Source organism: Mustelus asterias, chromosome 25, assembly GCF_964213995.1.
Source record: "Mustelus asterias chromosome 25, sMusAst1.hap1.1, whole genome shotgun sequence".
NCBI lineage: Eukaryota > Metazoa > Chordata > Chondrichthyes > Carcharhiniformes > Triakidae > Mustelus > Mustelus asterias.
In genome coordinates, this window is record NC_135825.1 from 10,331,857 (window position 1) to 10,353,864 (window position 22,008).

Consider the following 22,008-nt stretch of genomic DNA (forward strand, 5'->3'; position numbering starts at 1 on the left):
CACTGCCTCGGCAAAGCAGCCAGCATAATTAAGGACCCCATGCACCCCGGACATTCTCTCTTCCACCTTCTTCTGTCAGGAAAAAGATACAAAATTCTGAGTTCATGTACCAACCGACTCAAGAACAGCTTCTTCCCTGCTGCTGCCATCAGACTTTTGAATGGACCTACCTTGCATTAAGTTGATCTTTCTCTACACCCTAGCTATGACTGTAACACTACATTCTGCACTCTCTTGCTTCCTTCTCTATGAACGGTATGCTTTGTCTGTATAGCGCGCAAGAAACAATAGAATTCATAGAAACCCTACAGTGCAGAAGGAGGCCATTCGGCCCATCGAGTCTGCACCGACCACAATCCCACCCAGGCCCTACCCCCACATATTTTACCCGCTAATCCCTCTAACCTACGCATCCCAGGACTCTAACGGGCAATTTTTTTTTAACCTGGCCAATCAACCTAACCCGCACATCTTTGGACTGTGGGAGGAAACCAGAGCACCTGGAGGAAACCCACGCAGACACGAGGAGAATGTGCAAACTCCACACAGACAGTGACCCGAGCCGGGAATCGAACCCGGGACCCTAGAGCTGTGAAGCAGCAGTGCTAACTACTGTGCGACCGTGCCGCCCTAATACTAATTCAGTGTATCCCAATACATGTGACAATAATAAATCAAATCAAACCAAATCAGGTTACTGGCTATTACTCGTCCCTAATTTGCCTTTGAGAAGGTGATGGAACCGCTGCAGTCCATGTGGTGTAGGTAGACCCACACTGATAGAGAGTTCCAGGATTATGACCCAGTGACGATGAAGGAATGGCAATTTTGTTCCAAGTCGGGATAGTGAGTAGTGAAGGGAACTTGTAGGTGTTGGTGTTCCCAAGTATCTGCTGGCTTTGCCCTTCAAGTTGTTTGAAACTGCAGGTTTGGAAAAAGTTTAATGCTTATCAATTCGTGTCATAAGTAGACTTACATTAACATTGCGATGAAGTTACTGTGAAAATCCCCTAGTCGCCACACACTGGTGCCTGTTACACTGAGGGAGAATTTAGCATGGCCAACGCACCTAACCAGTACGTCTTTCAGACTGTGGGAGGAAACTGGAGCGCCCATGCAGTCATGGGGAGAACGTGAAGACAGTGACCCTAGCCGTGAATCGAACTTGGGTCCCTGGCATTGTGAATTCCCACTCACCTGAAGAAGGGACTTGGGGCTCTGAAAGCTTGTGTGGCTTTTGCTACCAAATAAACCTGTTGGGCTTGAACCTGGTGTTGTTAAACTTCTTACTGTGTTTACCCCACTCCAACGCCGGCACCTCCACATTGAGAGGCAACAGTGCTAACCACTGTGCCACCGTGTTGCCCATAGGTGGTGCTGTCAAATGAACCTTGGTGGGTCCTGAGGTTTTCCTCATTCTCAAAAACGAGTATCAGCGAATCCCAAAAGGATTTTGAGAAAAAAATCTGACCTATTGTTGTTCAAAAGAAAGCGGATGCTTGGGGCCCGCTTTCTAAATTTGCAAAATCTCTGATCAAAAAGTCTGTCGAATGGAAAATGAATGGGTGTCGACTCTAACATTTATTGACCGCTTCAGAATGTCTATTTATAATTCTGGACAGCCTTTTAAGAGGCTGGAACTTTGGATTTCCCATTAGATGAAAGCTGCACATATTTCTTTTAAATGTCATTGCAGTGAAACTTGGTGCCAGACACTTACTGGTTAAGGAGCCAGAAACAAGCAGCTTCTGCACCACCGCAGAAAGCCTACTCGAAATAAAATAATGAGGGGCATAGATAAGATACATAATCAACATCTTTTCCCGAAGGTAGGGGAGTCTAAAACTAGAGGGCATAGGTTTAAGGGGAGAGGGGAGCGATACAAAAGGGTCCAGAGGGGCAATTTTTTAAACTCAGAGGGTGGTGAGAGTCTGGAACAAGCTGCCAGAGGTAGTAGTTGAGGCGGGTACAATTTTGTCTTTTAAAAAGCATTTAGACAATTACATGGTTAAGATGGGTATAGAGGGATATGGGCCAAATGCGGGCAATTGGGACTAGCTTAGTGGTAAAAAGTGGGCGGCATGGACAAGTTGGGCCGAAAGGCCTGTTTTCATGCTGTAAACCTCTATGACTCTATGACTTGTTCAGAGTAATTGTCAGTGTAAAACTGGCAGAACCATCTGAAGTTAATGATTTAAGGGCGACGCGATGGCACTGTATTTAGCACTGCTGCCTCACAGCGCCAGGGACCTGGGTTCAATTCTGGCCTCGGGTGACTGTCTGTGCGGAGTTGGCATGTTCTCCCCGTGTCTGCGTGGGTTTCCTCCGGGTGTTCCAGTTTCCTCCCACAGTCCGAAAGACGTACTGGTTCGGTGCATTGGCCAATGCTAAATTTTCCCTCAGTGTACCCGAACAGGCGCCGGAGTGCGGCGACTAGGGGATTCTCACAGTAACTTCATTGCAGTGTTAATGTACTTGTGACTAATAAATAAATTAATAAAACTACACCACAGGGGGAAAAGCGTTTCAGATATCCAGCTCACTATCACCTTCTGAAGGGCGAATTAGGGAAGAGGAATCAGTGCTGATCTGGTCAACTATGCTGGTATCCTGTGAATGAATTGTGCTTGTGGATGGCCATTCCACCCCTACCTCCACTTGAGGCTTGAGTGGGCAATTAATACCCAAATAAGGACCTTGTATGATTTGTATGGATAGCATGCAAAACAATACTTTTCACTGTATCTTGGTCCATGTGACAATAATAAATCAAATCAAATCTAATCATCCCACTGCCGTTGGCACTCACCCAACAGTGGGCAGGGGACTTATCAGGTGGGAAACCTGTAAAGCAAGCTTTGCTTTGTTTGCCTATAGGCTACTGACTGGAGGAGCATTCAGTACCGGATTGAGGGAGCTAGGATCAGGGAAAGTGGGAGTCCACTTAGAGTTACCTTGCTGCTTCCATCCTCCTGAGACCACACTCCCTTCCCCTTATCTGCTCCCTCCATCACTCACCAATGCTTTGGGTCCCTGGGCGATTCTCGGCCTTGGGTGTGCGAGGTATTGGCAGCATCCAGGTGGCGTTGCTGAGCCATGAAGAGATGCCATCATTGGCAGGACCACCCCCCAAACCCCCCACGCCGTGCCCCCCCCCTCCAAAATCCAGGGTCCTTGATCCGGCAGGCCTCCTCCAAGATACATGATGTGAAGTTCTCAGTGCCTCGCCAACTCTGGCGGGCAAGGCCCCTGTCACGTCCATTAAACCCTGTCTGAGGTGATTCTGGCCATGAGCGTCGCTGATGCCAGACCACGCTTTGGGAGCAAATTCCAAACAATCTGTGTCCATAAGACATAGGAGCAGAATTAGGCCACTCGGCCCATCGGCTGTGCTCCGCCATTCAATCATGGCTGATATTTTTCTCATTCCCATTCTCCTGCCTTTTCCCCATAACCCCCGGATCCCCTTATTAATCAAGAACCTATCTATCTCTGTCTTAAAGACACTTAATGACCTGGCCTTCACAGCCTTCTGCGGCAAAGTGTTCCACAGATTCACCACTCTCTGGCTGAAGAAATTCCTCCTCATCTCTGTTTTAAAGGATCGTCCCTTTAGCCTGAAGTTGTGCCCTCTGGTCCTAGTTTTTCCTACCAGTGGAAACATCCTCTCCACGTCCACTCTTTCCAGGCCTCGCAGTATCCTGTATGTTTCAATAAGATCCCCCCTCATCAAAAGAACATAAGAAATAGGAGCAGGAGTAGGCCATCTAGCCCCTCGAGCCTGCCCCGCCATTCAATAAGATCATGGCTGATCTGAAGTGGATCAGTTCCACTTACCCGCCTGATGCCTATAACCCCTAATTCCCTTACCGATCAGGAATCCATCTATCCGTGATTTAAACATATTCAACGAGGTAGCCTCCACCACTTCAGTGGGCAGAGAATTCCAGAGATTCACCACCCTCTGAGAGAAGAAGTTCCTCCTCAACTCTGTCCTAAACTGACCCCCCTTTATTTTGAGGCTGTGCCCTCTAGTTCTGGCTTCTTTTCTAACTGGAAAGAATCTCTCCACCTCTACCCTATCCAGCCCCTTCATTATCTTATAGGTCTCTATAAGGTCCCCCCTCAGCCTTCTAAATTCCAACGAGTATAAACCCAATCTGCTCAGTCTCTCCTCGTAATCAACATCCCTCATCTCTGGTATCAACCTGGTGAACCTTCTCTGCACTCCCTCCAAGGCCAATACATCCTTCCGCAAATAAGGGGACCAATACTGCACACAGTATTCCAGCTGCGGCCTCACTAATGCCCTGTACACTTGCAGCAAGGAGCAGCGCTCTGAAAGCTTATGGTATTTGCTACCAAATAAACCAGTTGGACTTTAACCTGGTGTTGTGAGACTTCTTACTGTGTTCACCCCAGTCCAACGCCGGCATCTCCACATCATGACTTGCAGCAAGACATCTCTGCTTTTATATTCTATCCCCCTTGCGATATAGGCCTTCTGAACTCCAACGAGTACAGACCCAGAGTCCTCAACCGTTCCTCATATGGCAAGCTCTTCATCCCAGGGATCATTCTTGTGAACCACCTCTGGATTCTTTCCAAGGCCAGCACATCCTTCCTTAGACACGGGGCCCAAAACTGCTCACAATACTCCAAGTGGGGTCTGACCAGAGCCTTATATAGCTGTGTCGAGCTAAACTGCTCAACATATCTGTCTTCCATTTGTCCTTTTGCCCAAGAATTGCAAATGTAGAGTGAAGCTTAAATAGGAGGAGGATGTTTGAATGACTTGGCCTTTTGACTTATTGTAATATTTATTTTGGGAAGGAAGCTGGAACCAAAACAAAATAGAGTGTAAATAGTCCAAATGGATTTCCTACTGAGCCTCAAATATTCCAGTAATCTTCTTGAACTAAACAGCCTTGTACCAGATCGATAATGTGACCTATGGGAGGGCTTTAAAATTATGAAGGGTTTTTTTTTTGGGTAGGTTTGAGAAAAATGTTTCTGCTTGTGTGAGAGTCCAAAACTGGTGGGCATAAATATAACATACATAATAAAGCCAATGATGATTTCGGCAGAATGCAGTGAAACTTGACAACGCATGGGGTACATGAAGAAAATAGCATCGGGAAACGAGATAAACATATATGGGAGAGAGAGTGAGGGAGAGAGAGAGGAATCGAAGGATACGCTGATCGGGGAAGATGAAATACAGTCGGAGGAGGCACATGGTGGAGCAGTAATATCAGTATAAACCATTGGGCTGAATGGGCTCTTTCTGTGCCAAAAGTAATATATACTCATGACCGTAAAAAGCCATCCCAGAGCTCCTGACAACATTACACCTATTGGCAATGCAATGACTTCCACAAGGCACACGCTGTGGACCTCTTAGAATACGAGCTCCCTGATTAAGGCTTGCCCAATCTGGGAGCCCTGCCTGTGTATATAATGTGGAGTGTCAGGGATACTGGGACTCTGGGTTTATACTCTGAGGAAGTACATGACTGAGTGTTGCTGACGATGTAAGTAGATCGAAGTTTGGTTAAGGGATACTGGCCTCGGAGGAGTTATTTCAGGCAACATATCCCATGTCAAAGAATAAGAAATGCTTACTAAAAAACAATTCATGTCCATCACCATCTGTACAGAAAAGAATAGTTAACATTTCAGGCCTGAACACTTTTTGAAACTGAAAGATATATGAACAGGTTATTGGAATCAGGAAAAAGGAGAGGCCTTTAACATGTTTGGCCTTTCTGGTGCAGTTTGATGCAATTGAGTTTTTTTAATACTCATTCGTGGGACATGGGCATCGCTGGGTGGCCAGCATTTATTACCCATCCCTCGTTGCCCTTGAGAAGGTGGTGGTGAGCTGCCTTCTTGGAATCGCTGCAGTCCACGTGCTGTGGGTTGACCCACAATGCCGTTAGGGATGGCATTCCAGGATTTTGATTCAGCAACTGTGAAGGAACGGCGATATATTTTCAAGTCAGGATGGTGAGTGGTTTGGAGGGGAACCTGCAGGCGGTGGTGTTCCCATGTATCATCTGCCCTTGTCCTTCTAGATGGAAGTGGTCATGTGTTAGGAAGGTGCTGTCTAAGGTTCTTTGGTGAATTGAGTGGTTTGCTCGGTGTGTCATCACATTTGGCCACTTCAGAGGGCAGTTAAGGGTCAACCATATTGTTGTGGGTCATGTAGGTTGGACCAGGTAACCTGGTAAGGACGGCAGATTTGCTCCCCATGATGGGTATTAGAACAAAGAACAAAGAAAATTACAGCAGAGGAACAGGCCCCTCGGCCTTCCAAGCCGGCACCGACCATACTGCCCGACTTAACTAAAACCCCCTACCCTTCCGGGGACCATATCCCTCTATTCCCATCCTATTCATGTATTTGTCAAGACGCCCCTTAAAAGTCACTACCGTATCCACTGCCACTACTTCCCCCGGCAATGAGTTCCAGGCACCCACCACCCTCTGTGTAAAAGATCTGCCTCGTACATCGCTTTTAAACCTTGCCCCCTAGTAATTGACTCTTCCACCCTGGGAAAAAGCTTCTGACTATCCACGCTGTCCATGCCTCTCATAATCTTGTAGACTTCTATCAGGTCGCCCCTCAACCTCCGTCGTTCCAGTGAGAACAAACCAAGTTTCTCCAACCTCTCCTCATAGCTAATGCCTTCCATACCAGGCAACATCTTGGTAAATCTTTTCTATACGCTCTCTTAAGCCTCCACATCTTTCTGGGAGTGTGGCGACCAGAATTGAACACTACATTCCAAATGCGGCCTAACTAAGGTTCTATAAAGCTGCAACACGACGACAATTTTAAAACTCAATGCCTCGGCCGATGAAAGCAAGCATGCCGTATGCCTTCTTGACTACCTTCTCCACCTTCTCAAGGGCAACAAAATGTCGGATGTACCAGTGCCACCCACATTCCAAAATCAATTGAAAAAATAAACTTCCTGTGATTGAAGTCTGCATCGACTCGCCCAAAGAGCATCTTACCAGGTCAACCGAGGCCAGAATCAAACTCTGGTTCCTGGTGCTGTGAGGTAGCAGTGCTAACCACCGTGCCACCATGCTGCCCTCCACTGCGCCACCCTTTTGGACACTAAGGGAATCAAGGGCTTATGGGGGCTACAGTGGGAAAGTGGAATTGAGGTAGAAACTTGAGGATTTAGATGTATACCTGAGGGATAATGGAATAGCAGTGTATGCTGCTGGGGCTATTGAGGTCAAATGAGGGGAAACTTTGTTTGCGATGTCCGCATCATGGGCCATTTGGGCCGAATGGTCTGTTTCTGTGCTGCAAATTCTAAACTATCTCTATCTGATGTTTGTACAACCAGATCATTCCTAGTTTTTTTTCACTTCATTCGTGGGACATGGGCGTCGCTGGCTGGGCCAGCATTTATTGCCCATCCCTAGTTGCCCTTATTCAGTGGGCAGTTGAGAGTCAACCACATTGCTGTGGCTCTGGAGCTACATGTAGGCCAGACCAGGTAAGGATGGCACATTTCCTTCCCCAAAGGACATTAGTGAACCATGTGGGTTTTTTTTACAATCATCAATGGCTTCATGGTCATCAGTAGATTCTTAATTCCAGATATTTTTTATTGAATTCAAATTCCACCATCTGCCGTGGCAGGATTCAAACCCGGGTCCCCAAAACATTATGGATGAATGATCCAGTAATAATACCACTAGGTCATCACCTCCTCATAGGTTGAGATACCTATGGCTCTTCTGTCTTGGAATTGAATCCAAATTCAGTCTGATACAAATATGTCAAGACTATCATCCCTGATAGCGGGCTTATTATTGCATTGTTAAAACACTGTCCCTTAGGGACTGAGTCAGTACAGCAAAGATGGACCAAATGCCCCCTCCTGCACTGTAACAATTCTATGATACCACTTAGGACATGGGCTGAAATGTATCCCAGTGATGGTACAGGATGCAATAACTAGTTTCCCAGCATCAGTGAGAAGATAATTGACTTTAACATCTCGAGAGAGAGAGAGTCAACAGTAAATTCCTCGATGTGAAAAGACAGTGTTCTGAGACACTGGGCCAGCCAGTTACCCCACGTGCAATCTTTTGCTTCATACTCAGTCATAGAAATGGTTTTCTTTCAGCTAGAAGTAAGTGGGAAGGAGACGAGACTCTGAAGGTCTAGACGTTGATGCTTGGTATCACATTTGGCCTCCCCCAGTCCAACGCCGGCAACTCCACATCATGGCTACATTTGGTTTGGTTTTCATACAATTGCTGTCATCAAAAAGATCATTTATTTTTGTTTTCCTCCCTCGAGAGTTATTTTTACTCTCCCAAAGAGAAGTTAGGAGGGGAAGCTGAAGTTTACAGTCTTTTTATAGTTTGGCGCACACTGACTTTCAGTTCAAGAAGGAGGAGGCTGCAACAATAGAGGAGGACAGTAAATAAACATAATTTGATTATTTAATTTAAAAAAACAACATTCTTACTTTTCTTAAGAAGTTTATTTATAAATTCGTGTCACAAGTCGGGTCACATTAACACTGCAATGAAGTTACTGTGAAAATCCCCCAGTCGCCACACTCCAGCACCTGTTCGGGTACACTGAGGGAGAATTTAGCACCTAACCAGAACGTCTTTCGGACTGTGGGAGGAAACCAGAGCACCCGGGGGAAAACCCACGCAGACACGGAGAGAATGTGCAGACTCCGCACAGACAGTCACCCAAGCCGGGAATCAAACCCAGGTCTCTGGTGCTGTGAGGCAGCAATGCCAACCACTGTGCCACCGTGCCACCCTAGCTCTTGAGTTTAAAAAAAAGGGAAGGCTGTGTGAATGTGACTACCTGTTGTCAATTCACCTGATGAAGGGGCAGCGCTCTGAAAGCTCGCGATTCCAGATAAACCTGTTGGACTTTAACCTGGTGTTGTGAGACTTCTGACTGTGCCCACCCCAGCCCAACGCCGGCATCTCCCCATCCATTCAATTCTTGTTATTGACTGAAATGGGAAGAAATGGTCACCTCGCCTTCAAGACTGACGAATCCAGATACACACATGGAATACTTTACGTAGTTCCGGTCTCCATATTACAAAATGAATATCGAGGCACTGGGGACGGTGCGAAAAAGCTTTACAGGAATAATACCAGAATTGAGCAGTGATCAGCACGGCGAGACTGAAGGCATTAAGGTAGTTTCTTGCCAGGTGTCACATCAAAGAACTTTAGATAACCTGAGGTCAATGGAAAACCATTGCAGCTGGAGATTACCTGGCACTCAGTTAGATGGTCAAGATTGTCAGAAGTTACTCGCATGCAGCCCTTGGGATTCATTCCTCGGTGTCAGTGGCCCAGCCGCCTTCAGTTGGTTCATCAGTGAAAGAAACAAAAAGTGTTGGAAAAAAACTCAGCAGGTCTAGGCAGCATCTGTGGAGAGAGAAACAGGATTAACGTTTTGAGTCCGTCTGACTCTTCTTCAGACTGACGAGAGTTAGGAATGTGATGCAATCTCAGACCTTCAGTATCTACAGCATTTTGTTGCACCAGTGACCTCTCGATTATGTTGCCCGGAGTGCGGCTGTTTCCCGATACTTTTACAATGTTGAGCTCCTCTGATACTGAAGCAGGATGGGCTAGACTAGGTTCACATTCTGCGGTCTCACAGCCTAATCTGTACTGGGAAAGTTTCCCTCTTACCGTGAGTAACTCCGTTCTGATTCAACTAGGTTACTTCAAAACTACTTAATGTACATTATATACATGTTGAGCTACTAGGTAGGCACATCGCTGTTGGGTGCAGATTATTCTATCTGCCCTCGAGAGGTTCTAGCATAGGACTGCTGATATCACTGCGACATCTCGATACACATCACTCATTACCATAACTATTAACTCATTATACTACAGTTACGAACAAATTGAGTTTTGTCTCATTCATTCAGGGACATGGGCGTCGCTGGCTGGCTAGCATTTATTTCCCATCCCTATTGCCGAGGACAGTTGAGGGTCAACCACATTGCTGTGGCTCTGGACTCTCATGTAGGTCAGACCAGGTAAGGATGGCAGACTTCCCTGCTGCCATCAGACTTTTGAATGGACCTACCTCGCATTAAGTTGATCTTTCTCTACACCCTAGCTATGACTGTAACACTATATTCTGCACTGCCTCCTTTCCTTCTCTATGAACGGTATGCTTTGTCTGTTCAGCGCGCAAGAAACAATACTTTTCAATATATACTAATATATGTGACAATAGTAAATCAAATCAAAGACATTAGTGAACGAGGTGGGTTTTTCCAACAATCAACAATGGTTATCGGTGGATTCTTAATTCCAGATTTAAAAAAAATTGAATTCAATTTCTACCATCTGCCGTGGCGGGATTCAAGCCCAGGTCCCAGAACACTAGCTGAGTTTCTGAATTAATAGTCTAGCAATAACACCACTAGCCATCGCCTTCCCAGAGTCTTCTCCTCTTTAGGTTTATCGCTTCAAAATTATGCAAGGAGTTGTTTAACTCTGAAGACCTTTTCACCATCATAAGTGGGAGCCAAGTACTGGAAAAGTTTTAAAAGTGCAGTAGGATATCACCCATGGCATAGCTCATTGAACATTGAAAACTGGGCTGCTTTATAGCAATTATCAACAAAGTTTGCCAAGGGAAGGGGTTATCGGAAGATGCAGTTCATATCGTTTCCCCATTAATGGTTATGAATTGGATTTAAATGCTGAAGAAACCTTGACCTTTGAACCCATTTCTCTGTAATGACCTCAATGAGGCCCATGAGTTGGGCTTCTTGGACTCCCTGATTGAGGTCATCAACAAAAGATGTCCCTGATTGAGGTCATAATTGTCTCTCCAATCAGGGAGCTCATACTCCAAGAGGCCAACCTCATGGGATTCATTGCAGTCATTACAACCTCCTCCTTTAACACACAATAAAAGCCCCACCACTTTGATCCAACTTTTTGGACATCTGTCTTCAGATTCCCTGCAATGCATAACGAGGCCATTCAGCCCATCGAGTCTGCACCGACCACAATCCCACCCAGATTCTATTCCCGTAACCCTCATTTTACCCTGCTATTCCCCTGACAATTTAGCGTGGCCAATCCACCTAACCCGCACATCTTTGGACTGTGGGAGGAAACCGGAGCACCCGGAGGAAACCCACGCAGACACGGGGAGAATGTGCAAACTCCACACAGGCAGTGACCGGAGGCCGGAATTGAACCCGAGTCCCTGGCACTCTGAGGCAGCAGTGCTAACCACTGTGCCTGCCGCCACTTTCGTAACATTTTATGTGGCTTATTGTTCAATTTTGTTTGATAATCCTGCTGTGAAGCACCATGGGGTACTTTTACTACGTGAATAAAAAGGCACGAGAATCAAGGTTCATGCGGCAGTGCAGCACCAGGGGAGTGCTGCACCATCGGAGGGGCTGTCTGATGGTAAATTGAAGTCCCAGCTGCAACCTCAGGTGGATGCAAGAGATCCCTCGCCACTAGGAGGCAGTGGTGTAGTGGCATTGTCACTGGACTAGTAATCCAGAGGGCTTGAATCCCACCACGGCAGATGGTGAAATTGGAATTCAATAAAAATCTGGAATTAAAAGTCTAATGATGACCTTGAAACCATTGTCGTAGAAACCCATCTGGTTCACTAATGTCCTTTAGGGAAGGAAATCTGCCGTCCTTACCTGGTCTGGCCTATATGTGACTCTAGATCCACAGCAATGTGATTGACTCTAAAATACCCTCAGGGATGGGCAATAAATGCTGGCCCAGCGAGCGACATCCACGTCCCATGAATGAATATATTAAAAAAATGACTTTAAAGAAGAGCAGGGGAGTTATTGCCAGGGTCCTTCAATCCCTTCAATCAACACTACAAAAACAGATTATCTGGTCATTACCCCACTGCTGGATGTACGAGTCCTCTCTCTCAAGCGTTTCCTGCGTTATGATAGTGACACTTCAGAAGCATTTAATTGCCTTTAAAGTGTTTTATGTTCCGGTCATGAAAAGCACGGTAAAAATGCAAGCTTTACTTTCTTTCTGCGGTTCTTGGTAAATGCAGGCTCTTGTGATACTTATAGAATCTTAATAGAAACTCTCAATACCTTCCAACACCATTTCTGTGCACTCTAGCCCACAGTGTAACTGGGACAGGACTCTCAAAGCCAGGAGCCGAGGACTGTTCCTGGCTGGAGGCATTCTGCAACAGAAAAGCAACTGTTTGAATGAATAAGTAGGGCAACAATCGGGTTTGAATACAACTGTACATCGTGGGAATCCTCAGCTTTCTCTCATACCCCCAGGAGAATATTTCTGACGGTCAATAAATGCCACCCATTTGTTCCACTTTGAATAAAACATCATTGTTGGTGGGTTAATGAAACACGGAGGCTGTTGCTGACTGTAGATTAGTAAACGATTTGGCTAGCTCAGTGTTTTAGACCTGAATTGAAATCTCTCCTTGAAAGAGAGACACTCTGAATGAATGAATGGCAGTTGTTTGTGGCGTGTGTTGTGGGTTTAAGCAGTGCATCAGATTAACCATTGGCCTCACGGTGGCACAGTGGTTAGCACTGCTACCTCACAGCGCCAGGGACCCGGGTTCGATTCCCGGCTTGGGTCACTGTCAGTGAGAAATTTGCACGTTGTCTGCGTGGGTTTCCTCCGGGTGCTCTGGTTTCCTCCCACAGTCCAAAGATGTGCAGGTTAGGTGCACTGGCCGTGCTAAATTCTCCTTCGGTGTATCCGAACAGGGGCCGGAGTGTAGGGGATTTTCACAGTAACTTCATTACAGTGTGAATCTAGGCCTACTTGTGACTAATAAATAAACTTTATAAACCATTGGTCCTACAGAGGAGCTGTGTTTAAGGGTTGGGATTAGCATCCTCTCCTCCCCCGTTGCAGTCTCTACATAAAGGGGATGTGTTGCACACTTTCTATTCATAACTAAGACCTGACGCAACTCCAGAAGCCACAGTAGAAAATATTCTTCCCATACATTCTGGACAGAGTAGATTGGGAAACAAAAAGTTCCAGTTGGTGAAAGGATTGAGGACAAGAGGGTACAGATTTTACCGATAATTGGCAAAAGAAGCAACAGTGAGATGAGGGAGACCACTTTCCACGCAGAGGGTTGTTAGGATTTGGACTGCGCTGCCTGAGGGAGTAGCGGAGGCAGGTTCAACTGAGGCATTGATGAAGGAATTGGATTGTCACCTGAACAGGAAGAATGTACAGGATTACAAGGTTTAAGGGGAGCCGATGGCCTAGTGGTATTATCACTAGACTATTAATCCAGAAACTCAGCTAATGTTCTGGGGACCCAGGTTCGAATCCCGCCACGGAAGATGGTGGAATTTGAATTCAATAAAAAATATCTGGAATTAAGAATCTACTGGTGACCATGAAACCACTGTCAATTGTCGGAAAAACCCATCTGGTTCACTACTGTCCTTTAGGGAAGGAAATCTGCCATCCTTACCCGCCTTGACCTACATGTGACTCCAGAGCCACAGCAATGTGGTTGACTCCCAACTGCGCTCTGAACAAGGGCAACTAAGTTTGAGCAATAAATGCTAACCAGCCAGCGACGCCCATGTCCCATGAATGAATAAAAAAAAGTGGGAGAAATGCATTAGGTAAATTGCACGTATGGGGAGCTGGCACAGACATGAAGGGCCGAATGGCTTCCTTCTGCAATTCTGTGCATTCTGTTGGAAGGTCACAGGTCAGTGCTGGCATAACAGGAATAATAAATGCACGTGAGGTAATCTTTCAGCTCCTGTTGTCTGTGCTTTTGCTCAGCCATCCAATTAATCCCATTCTTTCTCTCTTTCTCCTTAGTCCTATGAATCTTTTCCCCGTAAGTATTTATCCAATTATATTTTAAAGGTTACTATTGACTCTGCCTCCATTACCATAATGATGCACGCTCAAAGCCTTCGTCAGGAACACAAAGGCTATTTTTTAATGTGGAAAAACTGTACAGAGGCGAGCAGCCCCCCCGGCTGCCTCAGTCCCTATATGTCTTCGAGATGCCTTCTGTCTACAAGAGGGCCCCTGGGGTGATTACCAACTCTCAGTCCCAATTGGTTGCTGTGGGAGGAATCGGAGCACCCGGAGGAAACCCACACAGGCAGAACGTGCAAACTCCACACAGTCACCGGAGGCTGGAATTGAATCCGGCTCCCTGGCGCAGTGCTCACCACTGTGCCACCAAGCAAACTAACTGAGTAATTATGGGCCCTATTGCATAACTTCCATGCAACAATGTTGTGCCTCTAATATAACAAAATAGCCCTAGACCCTTCACTGTGAAATTATACATTGAGCGCCTTGGGGCAAAAGCTTGATTAAAGAAATAGCTTTCAAGGTGCATCTTAAAGGTGGAAAGAGAGGAGGGAATTCCAGAGCTTGGGGCCTGGGTAGATGAAGGCATGGCCAATAATGGTAGAGTAATTAAAATCAAGGATGCTAAGAGGCCAGGATTGTGTCAGTGCAGCGGTCTCGGAGTGGTATGGCTGGTGAAGACTGCAGAGGTAGGGAGGAGCAATGCTATAGATGGATTGAAAGCAAGGATAAGAAATGTAACATCATAGTGTTGCTTAACCAGGAGCTGGTGTAGGTCAGCAAGAACCAGGTCTGGTTGAACAGGATTTGGTGTGAGTAAGGACGTGGACTGTAGAGTTTTGGATGACCTCAAGTTGATTGAGGTGGATCCTGGGAGGCTGGCCAAGACTGCATTGGAATAGCCAAGGTAACAAAGACATGAAATAAAGGTTTCAGCAACAGATGGGTTAAGGGAGTGGCAGAGTCAGGCAACGTTATGGGGATGGTGGGTAGATATGTGTCTGGGTGCCAATGTGGGTCTATTATTTCTTACCTATAGTAACTATAGCAGCTTGAACTTGCATTAGGGAAAAAGGCAAATGAATACAAGGCAACCGTTCACTAAGGTACACCAAATAATAAAAATACACAGGCATGAATCTGCTCCTTCCATTTGCTTGCTTATTAAAACTGGGACTTCCAGTGTCTCAAGTGAGCATTCATTACAGATCAAAGTATTTCATGAGGCTGCAGTTAAGCTAAGCTTCATCACAGTCCATAATTGATATAAGGGCCGGGATTGTCTGACCTTGTCCGTGGCTGGGATTATCCGACCTCGCCCGCGGCTGGGATTCTCCGACCTCCCCCAGGGCTGGGATTCTCCAACCTTGCCCGAGGCTGGGATTCTCCGACCTCCCCCAGGGCTGGGATTCTCCAACCTTGCCCGCGGCTGGGATTCTCCGACCTCCTCCAGGGCTGGGATTCTTCGACCTCCCCCAGGGCTGGGATTCTTCGACCTTGCCCGAAGCTGGGATTCTCCAACCTCGCCCGCGGCTGGGATTCTCCGACCTCCCCCAGGCCTGGGATTCTCCGACCTTGCCCGAGGCTGGGATTCTCCGACCTCCCCCAGGTCTGGGATTCTCCGACCTCCCTCAGGGCTGGGATTCTCCGACCTTGCCCGAGGCTGGGATTCTCCGACCTCCCCCAGGGCTGGGATTCTCCGACCTTGCCCGAGGCTGGGATGCTCCGACCTCCCCCAGGGCTGGGATTCTCCGACCTTGCTCGAGGCTGGGATTCTCCAACCTTGGCTGGGATGCTCCGACCTCCTCCAGGGCTGGGATTCTCTGAACTTCCCCAGGGCTGGGATTGTCCAACCTTGCCCGTGGCTGGGATTTTCCGGCCCTACAGTTGTGAACGGAGATTTGGCTGAGTGCCAAATTCCCCATTCTTGCTGGCAGCGACAACAGGGCGTGAGAGACCAGAGAGTTTTGGTATTCTTCTTTAAGGCTTTTTCCCATTAATAATTTCCTTCAAGAGAGCATTCATGGGTAAAGTGATTTGCTGTTTTACTGTAAGTAATCACATTTGGATGTGCAGTTTTCATTGGTCAATCTGGGCCCTCAATAATATCCGTACACCTCCAAACTGGTGCAGTCAGAGTGATGCACCATCAATCAAGCAAAGACTAGTTTGTATGCAAGAACAAATAGACTTTTATTAGCAAAAGACTTGGAGCACACCCATGCCGATGAACTGGTCCAGAGACTGAGGCAGGAGGTGGGGAGCAGTTACCTTTATACCTGGACCGGGGGGGAGGAGTCCCGGGCAGGGCCGGCAGGGACGTGTCCAGGCATGTCACACACACAGGCAATCGGCCAACAGTGGTTTACCACACAGAGAAAGATGGAAGCTGAGACAAAGAGAGTGATATCAGTAGAGTGATTAAAAGCCAGGTCAAAGAAAGGTGGGTTTTAAAAGAGAGTCTGATAGGGAGTTCCGGTGGCAGGAGAATTTAGAGAGGAAATTCCACAGTGAGTGGGGCCTAGCTAGCTAAAGGCCTGGCTAGCATGGGACGATGAAGGAAGACCACGCAGGAGACAAGTTAGGAGTTGGAGAACTCGGCTGTGGGGCTGGAGGAGGCCACAGAGAATAGGGAGAGCCGAGATGATGAAGGGATTCAAACATGAAGGGAAAACTGAGGGTGACTGAGGATAATAGGGGGAGGCGATGGCCTAATGGTATTATCGCTAGACTATTAATCCAGAAATTCAGCTGATGTTCTGGGGGACTCGGGTTCGAATCCCGCCACGGCAGATGGTGGAATTTGAATTCAGTAACAAAATCTGGAATTAAGAATCTACTGATGACCATGAAATCATTGTCGAAAAAACCCCATCTGGTTCATTAATGTTCTTCAGGGAAGTAAATCTGCTGTCCTTACCAGGTCTAGCCTACATGTGACTCCAGAGCCACAGCAGTATGGTTGGACTTTCAACTGCCCTCCAAGGGGAACTAGGGATGGGCAATAAATGCTGGCCATCCAGCGACGCCCAGGTCCTACGAATGAATAAAAATAACTAAAGGGTTTCACAGGATCCTTGGGGAAAAATGAGTTGGAGTCGAAGATGATGCAATGAGTGACTGTTTCAACACAACTGCAGAGGCAGGGAGAAGGCCTCATGTGGGAACGTGTACTTGAATGATCAAAGGAACACGATCATCTAATTATAAATGATATTGAGCATAAGACTGGAAAGATCACAACAGAGAGCCTTTATTCCTTACAATGAATTTATATACAAGGGATTTTGTAATCTGAGCTGGAGCCTTTTAATGCAGAAGGAGCCCGAGCTTTCTTTCGCTTCGACACACTTTGGTAATTTACTCTGCTGGCCTATTCTTGTCTCTCATACATCCATCATCCCTATATTTTAGTGATCCATTTCTCCGCGCAATGGCAATGTGTTTACCTGGCATTAACACTGACATTTCTGCAAATGCTCATTCATGTCTATGCTGGGTTAGAGTGTGGAACTGTGCTGAATACTGCTGAAAGATTCTTTTCAATAAAAGCTCTGCTCCATTACCTGAGGCAACTCGGAACCAATTCTGGTTCAAAAATACAGGGGGGTTTCCTCTGGGTGCTCCGGTTTCCTCCCACACTCTAAAGATGTGCAGGTTAGGTGGATTAGCCATGGTAAATTGCCCCTTAGTGTCCCAGGATGTGTAGGTTGGGTAGATTGGCCATGGTAAATGCAGAGGGTTACGGCGACAGGGTAGGTAAGGTGCTCTCTTGGAGAGTTGATTAGATTTGATACAGACTCAATGAGCCGAATGGTTCCTTCTGCCTTGTAGGGATTCTATAAGTGTATAAATTTGCCTATACATTGGTTAATCGCCTCATATCATGGTTGTCTTCCCTCAAGCATTGCCTGGATCTCCAGGAATTAAAGATTAACCTCCTGGTCACATATGCAGGGAAGAATTATTGGTTATTTATGAATGAAATGTTTTACCGTACATGCTTCCTGAACACTTTTCATTTGTAGCTTATAAAAATATTGACGGTGGGAGTGGTGGGTGGTGATGTGGGGGAAGGTTGCATCACTTGGTAGGGTGGTTGGCGGCAAGAATGATAAATTATGCAGAAATACTCTCCATTCGGGGTGGGTAAGCTCACCCATTTGTTTGCTGCAGGCATCATTGTGGGCAATCACTACCCAGGCCGTGGCTGGCTCCTGGAGTGCTCGGTCTGCATAACCACTACAGCGACAGTGGTTACCCCTAAGTGCCTTGCTGTGGGGAAAATCGCTGCTTTGGGCTATGATGGAATCAGCAGGTCTCAATGTGAAGAATTACTACCCTTGGCCATGACTCTGGTGGTCAGGGTGAGGCATGTGCCTTACTTTAGCTTCTCCTAATAGAAATAAGGGATTCCGTCATTGTCTTCAGTATGAATGCATAGCTCTGTATTTACTGCAATGCATCCTTCCCTCTTTGCATCCATCCCTTTCACTTTCAGGGGCAGAGCTTACAGTGGTTACACGCTGTATTTACAGCTTCCATTCCACCAACCAAGCAACACATTTAAGTCTTACTGCACCTTTGGGTATCTCTCCCTTCATTTCTACCATCATCATTGAATTGCTACAATGCAGAAGAGGCCATTCAGCCCAATGAGTCTATACTGACTCTCTGACAGAGTATCGTACCCAGGCCCTCTCCCTCGCCTATACCTATAATGTTACACAGTTACCCGGGCTAATCCATCTAACCGACACATCTTATCATAGGATCATAGAATCCCTACAGTGCAGAGGAGGCCATTCAGCCTATCAAACCTGCAATGACAACAATCCCAACCAGGCCCCTATCCCCATAACCCCACATATTTACCCTGCTAATCCCCCCCTGACACTAAAGGTCAATTTACCATGGACATTCCAACTAACCTGTGCATCTTTGGAGTGTGGGAGGAAACCGGAGCACCCGGAGGAAACCCACGCAGATACGGGGAGAACGTGCAAACTCCACACAGACAGTGACCCAAGGCTGGAATTGAACCCGGGTCCCTGGCACTGTGAAGCAGCAGTGCGAACCCCCACTGTGCCACCGTGCCGTTCTATTGCATTTGAGCTTCTCATCACTCTTCTTCATCAGGCTCTATCAATATAACCTTATGTTTGTTTACCCCTGACGCCTCCACCTCACTTTCCCTTAAAGGCATCTTTGTCATTCACTTGAGTCATAGAGGATTACAGCAGGGAAACAAACCCTTTGGCCCAGCTTGTCCATGCCGCCCCTTTATAGAATCATAGAATCAGTGCAGAAGGAGGCCATTCTGCCCATCGTGTCTGCACTGGCTCTCCGAAAGAGCATCCCACCCAAGCCCTCCCCTCCGTCCTATCCCCATAACCCCGTGCATTTACTATGACCAATGCACCTAACCACCACGCCTTTGGACTTTGGGAGGAAACCGGAGCAGCCGGAGGAAACCCACGCAGACACGGGTAGAATGTGCAAACTCCACACTAGAATCATAGAATTCCCCACAGTGCAGAAGGAGGCCATTCGGCCCATCGAGGCTGCACCGACCACAATCCCACCCAGACCCTATCCCCATAACCCCATGCATTTACCCTAGCTAGTCCCCCTGACACCAAGGGTCAATTTAGCATGACCAATCCACCTAACCCGCACATCTTTGGACTGTGGGAGCAAACCGGAGCACCCGGAGGAAACCCATGCAGACATGGAGAGAACGTGCAGACTCCACACAGACAGTGACCCAAGCCGGGAATTGAACCCGGGTCCCTGGCGCTGTGAGGCAGCAGCGTTAACTGTGTGCTACCGTGCTGCCCTACTACCACTTCTGAGAGAACTCTACCTCCCCACCACTCTCTGGGTGAAGAGGTAGCCCCTGAATTTCCTGATGGATCTATCATGTACAAATCTTCAGCCCTGCATGTTTAGTCTCCTCACAAGTTGAAACATCTTTCTGACTTTACCCCATCCAACTCTTTCATAATCTTAAAAACTATCTTGGAACTTACGCAAGGAAGTCTTGTGTTTTTATCTATTTTTAAACCCAGACCTTGTGGGAGGATAAGGGTGTGTTCAGACCACACCCGTAGGAGTAATGGCTTCTTAATATTTAACTGCCAAATATACGAACAGTAAAGAATGAGTGAACAGAAACAATGACATGCTCTAAATTCCAGAGTAGTTATTAAGTTTAACTATCCCCTTGAACAAGTGGAAAATAACAACTGTGCAGAACTCTGATATGGATAATCACGGCAATTCTTTTTCTTTCCTTCTTGCTGGTGCTTGCTGGCCTGATTATCTCTCGCTAAAAGCTTCAGGCTGATTTCCAAATTTCCAATCAGTCAGAATGAAAAATTCAGCTCTTAAAAAACGCAACCGGAATCAAGCAAATTTACATAACAGTCAATCAAATCATAGAATCATAGAAACCCTACAGTGCAGAAGGAGGCCATTCGGCCCATCGAGTCTGCACCGACCACAATCCCACCCAGGCCCTACCCCCACATATTTACCCGCTAATCCCTCTAACTACGCATCTCAGGGACAATTTTTAACCTGGCCAATCAACCTAACCCGCACATCTTTGGACTGTGGGAGGAAACCGGAGCACCCGGAGGAAACCCACGCAGACACGAGGAGAATGTGCAAACTCCACACAGACAGTCACCCGAGCCGGGAATCGAACCCGGGACTCTGGAGCTGTGAAGCAGCAGTGCTAACCACTGTGCTACCGTGCCGCCCAATAAAAGCTAACACACCGTACGCCTTCTTAACAACCCTATCAACCTGGGTGCCAACTTTCAGGTATCTATGCACATGGACACCCAGATCCCTCTGTTCATCCACACTACCAAGTATCTTACCATTAGCCCAGTACTCTGTATTCCTGTTACTCCTTCCAAAGTGAATCACCTCACACTTTTCCATGTTAAACTCCATTTGCCACCTCTCAGCCCAGCTCTGCAGCTTATCTATGTCCCTCTGCAACCTGCCACATGGGGAGAATATGCAAACTCCCACAAACAGTGACCCAAGCCAGGAATCGAACCTGGGACCCTGGTGTTGTGAGGCAGCAGTGCTAACCACAGTGCCACCGTGCCTCGGCAAGCCAACCACCAAAGCTGTTTGTATTTAAACTGGGGAGGTGATGGCCCAGTGGTATTGTTGCTGGACTATTAATCCAGAAACTCAGGTCATAGGATCATAGAAACCCTACAGTGCAGAAGGAGGCCATTCGACCCATCAATTTTGCACCGACCACAGTCCCATCCACGCCCTATCCTCATAACCCCACAAATTTACCCTGCTGATCCCCCTGACACTAAGGGGCAATTTAGCATGGACATCTTTGGACTGTGGGAGGAAACCGGTCACCTGGAGGAAACGCACGCAGACACGGGTAGAACGTGCAGACTCCGCACAGACAGTGACCCGAGGACCGGGGGTCGAACCCGGGTCCCTGGCGCTGTGAGGCAGCAGTGCTAACCACTGTGCCACCGTGCCGCCCATGTTCTGGGGAAGCGAGTTCGAATCCCGCCATGGCAGATGGTGGAATTTGAATTCGATTTTAAAAATCTGGAATAAAAAGTCTGACCGTGAAACCATTGTCGATTGTCAGGAAAAACCCACCTGTGTTCATGAATGCCCTTTAAGGAAGGAAATCTGCTGTCCTTACCCGCTCTGGCCTACATGTGACTCCAGAGCCACAACAATGTGGTTGACTCTCAACTGCCCTCTGAATGAGGGCAAGTAGGAATGGGCAATAAATGCAGGCCAGCCAGTGACGCCCATGTCCCATGATTGAATAAAAATAACTTTTTATCTTGAATCTTCTGTTCGGGACTTGGCCTTGGGCAAGACATCGATTGAGCAACTTTCGTCAGCTATTTTTTCCTCTGAGAAGGAAGCTGGCTTTTAACCCAGTGCGTATTTATTTTATTTATTAGTTACTGTGAAAATCCCCGAGTAGCCTCACTTCTGTGCCCTGTTTGGATACACTGAGGGAGAATTTAGCATGGCCAGTCCACCTAACCAGTGCGTCTTTCGGACTGTGGGAGGAAATCGGAGCACCCGGAGGAAACCCACACAGACGTGGGGAGA

At 47.1% G+C, this 22,008-nt stretch overlaps 1 protein-coding gene across 3 annotated transcripts in view; it reads left to right on the forward strand.

The window, feature by feature from the left end:
- The window catches only part of plekha6 (pleckstrin homology domain containing, family A member 6), a 368,857-nt gene that overhangs the window by 115,960 nt on the left and 230,889 nt on the right, over nt 1-22,008 (forward strand). The gene's annotated exons all lie outside the window — the stretch shown is intronic.